Consider the following 4,727-nt stretch of genomic DNA (forward strand, 5'->3'; position numbering starts at 1 on the left):
ACCAGAAGGAGAAGAGGAAGAGCAACAAGTGGAAAACTTATATGAACAAATAATAAAGGAGAACTTCCCCAATATGGCAAAGGAAATAGACTTCCAGGAAATCCAGGAAGCTCAGAGAGTTCCAAGGAAGGTAGACCCAAGGAGGAACACACCAAGGCACATCATAATTACATTAGCTGAGATTAAAATGAAGGAGAGAATCCTAGAAGCAGCAAGAGATAAGGAGACAGTCATCTACAAAGGAGTTCCCATCAGACTGTCAGCTGATTTCTCAAAGGAGACCTTATAGGCAAGAAGGGGCTAGAAAGAAGTATTCAAAGTCATGAAAGGCAAGGACCTACATCCAAGATCGCTCTATCCAGCAAAGATTTCATTTAGAATGGAAGGGCAGATAAAGTGCTTCTTAGATAAGGTCAAGTTCAAGGAATTCATCATCACCAAGCCCTTATTGTATGAAATGTTAAAAGAACTTATCTAAGAAAAAGAAGGTAAAAAAATATGTACAGGAAAATGACAGCAAACTCACAATTATTATTAACAACCATACCTAAAACAAAAACAAAAGCAAACTAAGCAAACAACTAGAACAGGAACAGAACCACAGAAATGGAGATCAGATGGAGGGTTATCAACGGGGGAGTTGGAGGAGGAGAGAGGGGGAAAAGGTACAGAGAATAAGTAGCATAGATGGTAGGTAGAAAATAGGTGAAGGGTAAAAATAGTATGGGAAATGTAGAAGGTAAAGAGCTTATAAGTATGACACATGGACATGAACTAAAGGGGGGGAATGTGGGTGGGAGAGGGTGTGCAGGGCAGAGGGGAGTGAAGGGGGGAATGGGACAACTTTAAGAGCATAATCAATAAAATATATTTAAAAAATAAATATATTCAAAGAGCTAAAAGAAACCACATGTAAAAACTGAAGAAAGCATGAGAATGTCTGTTTCACCAAACAGGGGATGTCAACAAAGAAGTCAAAATTATAAAAAGGAAACAAATACAAAATCTGGAGCTGAAATGTAGAATAATGAAAATGAAAAATTCACTAGAGGGGCAAAACAGCAGATCTGAGCAAGTAGAAGAAAGATTGAATGAACTTTCAGATAGGATCATTGAGATTACCCAGTCTGAAGAAAAAGGGGGAAAATGAAGAAAAATGAGCAGAGCCCCAGAGACTTGTGAGACATCAGTAAGTACACCATGTGAGATAAATGAAAACGAAAATACAATATACTAAATTTATGTGGTGCAGTAAAGGCAGTGTTCAGAGGGAATTTACTGTATAAATGCCTATGTTAAAAAAGAAGACAGGACTTCTGGCCAAGACGGCAAAGTAGGTATATCCTGTGCTTGCCATAACCACCTTAAAATTACAACTGTTATAGCATAACCATCCTTGAGAACCCCCTGAAGATCAGCTGGACAGAAATACAACTAAGATATGAAGAAGTCACAATGAGACTAGAAGGAGGGGTGGAGACACAGAACATGCTGGGCCCACATCCACATTTAAGAATTGGGAGGAAGATCTCAGGTGTGGAAGTCCCTCCTGAAGAGTGAGGAGTCTCAGCCCTGCACCAGGCTCCCCAGCCTGGACACCAGTGCTGGGGAGAGGAGTCCCCCAACATCTGGCTGTAAAAATCAGTGAGGATTCCATCTGAGTAAAAGGAAAGACTGCTGGAGTCCCAAGCATTCCTTTTAAAGGGCCCCATGCATGTGCTCACTCACTGAAAGACTCACTGACTCTGAGTTCTAGCACTAGGGTACTAGCTCAAAAGCACCAAATGGGGAAGACATTAATTGTATGGCTTTAGGGAAAGGAGTGGAGGGGCAGCACTGGCCAGGGCAGAAGTGCTGCTATGCACCATGTTCCTTGTTGGTCACTCCCCTCACCCAGCCTGCGGGCACAGGCAAGCACCCAAATGAGTGTCTCCATCAAACCTGCCCCACCCTAGTTATTCCCTAAGAACCCACCTCACCAAACTTCTACACAGGCCAGAACCTCTTTTGACAGCTGTTCTTCACAAACAGCCAGCCTCAGCTCACCCTGCAAACCTCTCTAAAATTTCTAAAAGCTCCTCAAACCCCAAAGAAGTTGTAGATAGCTTCCACATGTCCTGTACCTCTTGCTGTGGCCCCCAGCCCAGCACTAGTCGAAACCAGGCTCATTACACAGTGTAGTTTCTCCCAGGCACCTCTGAGATCAGCACAGGTAGCTACAATATCAAGTGCAACTTTTGTAACTCCTACATGATGGCCCAGGGCTGAGCACAGACAGCAGCTGGCCTGGGCCTGCACCAGAGGCCTTCTCAAAAGGTCCCAGAACTAACATACCAGAAGGATGGAATCAGCAGGCACCAGAGCCCCAATAGGATGAATCCCACTCTGTAGAGCCAGATCCCAAACAACAGCTCGTCCAGTGTAGTCATGGACAGTCCTCACAGCCACTCAGCTTGAGGGTCAACCCCACTCATTGTTGTATCAACAGCATTTAAGTAGGGCTCACACAACACATATAAGGGACACCATTGGAGTACCTATCTCAGGTGACCAGGAAGGCTGAGCTACGGGTCCCCACAGGAAAGGTACTATGTAAAGCCATTCTGCCAAGACTGGGAGACACCGCATATTAATCTAATAAGTAGAAGCAAACACAGGGAGGCAGCAAAAATGAAGAGACAAAGACACATGTCCCAAAGGAAAGAACAGGATAAAGTTAAAAAAAAAGAAAACTAAGTCATGCAAGAAATCTATCAGGTACAGAATTCAAAAACACTGGTTATACACTTCTGGCCAAGATAGAGGCATAGGTAGATATGCTTTGCTTCCTTGCACAACCAAAAGAAGAATAACAACTAATTGAAAAACAAGAATCAAACTGTATGGAAGTCTGACAACCAAGGAGTGAAAGAAGAAATATTCATCCACACTGGTAGGAGGGGTGGAGATGGGCAGCTGGGGTGGAGAGGGTGTGTGGCCAGGTGGTGGCTGGCTGACCAGTCAGTCACACATTCATGTGTGCATGAGCTGGGAGGAACAATGGGGGAGAAAGACATTGCACAACTCGGGGTTGCAGCACAGGAAGATAAAGCTTCAAAACCTCTGACTATAAAAATCTGTGGGAGTTGCAGCCATGGGAGAAATGGCCAGTGTTACAGGAGAGACTGTTGGAGGGACCCACAAGGTCCCACAATGTACACAAGCCCACCCACCCAGGAATCAGCACCAGGGCAGCACTTCAAAGGGTTCAATTCACTTGTGGGTACAGGGGGAAGTGACAGAAAATGGGGTGAGAGCGAAGCAAGTGGCATTATTCCCCATTTTACCCCTCTCCCACATATAGTGCCACAGCTCAGTAAAGTGGGTTGCTCTACCCTGGTGAATACCTAAGGCTCCACTGCTCACAATGTAACAGGTGTACTGAGTCAAAGAAATATAGCCCAAATGAAAGAACAGATGAAAAGCCCCAGAAAAAGAACTAAGCAATGAAGAGATAGCCAACCTATCAGATGCAGAGTTCAAAATACTGGTAATCAGGCTGCTCACAGAAATGGTTGAATATGGTTGTAAAATAAAGGAAGATGTGAAGGCTATACAAAGTGAAATGAAAAATCCACAGGGCATCAACAGTGAACCCCATCAACAGCTGGGGTTCAAATCAATGAATTGAAACAGAAGGAAGAAAACTTATTTGAACAATAATGAAGCCAAATTTCCCCAATCTGGTGAAGGAACTAGGCAGGCAAGTCCAGGAAGCTCAGAGAATCCCCAAGAAGTTGGACCTGAGGAAGCACGCACCAAGACACATCATAAATAAATTACACAAGATTAAAGATAAGGAGAGAATCTTAAAAGCAGCAAGAGAATAGGAGACAGTTACCTAGAAAGGAGTTCCCATAAGACTCTCAGCTGATTTCTCAAAAGAAACCTTGCAGACAAGAAGGGGCTGGAAAGAAGTATTCAAAGTTATGAAAGACAAGAACCTATATCCAAAATTACTCTATCCAGAAAAGCTATCATTTAGAATAGAAGGGCAGATAAAGTGCTTCCCAGATAAGGACAAGTTAAAGGAGTTCATCATCACCAACCCCTCATTATATGAAATGTTAAAGGGACTTATCTAAGAAAAGAAGATGATAAAAACTATGAACTGTAAAATGACAACAAACTTATAACTATCAACAACTGAACCTAAAAAAACAAAAACAAAAACAAAAACAAACTAAGCAAACAACTAGAACAGAATCACAGAAATGGTGATCCTGTGGAGGGTTATCAGTGGGGAGGGGGACAAGTGAATGGGGGAAAGGGTACAGGGGATAAGAAGCATAAATGATAGGTACAAAATAGACAGAGGGAGATTAAGAACAGTGTAGGAAATGAAGAAGCCAAAATGTAAGAGGGTGCGGCCAAGGAGGGCCCCAAATAGGGATTTGTAACAGGGTCCAGAACTCAGGGTGTCCAGGAAATATTAGAAAAAATATATATAGGATGTCCTCACCCCCACAAGTCTGAGCTGAGGGATGGGACATATGGAGCAGAGCCATTGAGAGCTGTTTTGCATAGCAACAATTTCACAGATAACCTTTAGAATGGTCATTTAACATATCTATTACCTGTAACTGGTTTCACAGATATGTTAAATAGCTATGGCCATGCTTTGATACAGGGGGATGGGAGTGACTTCAACCCATGATGTAACCTGGAGGCAACTCCCCTGGTTACAG

This window comes from Sturnira hondurensis, unplaced genomic scaffold (assembly GCF_014824575.4).
Source record: "Sturnira hondurensis isolate 20B ecotype Veracruz unplaced genomic scaffold, ASM1482457v3 Scaffold0009087, whole genome shotgun sequence".
Lineage (NCBI taxonomy): Eukaryota > Metazoa > Chordata > Mammalia > Chiroptera > Phyllostomidae > Sturnira > Sturnira hondurensis.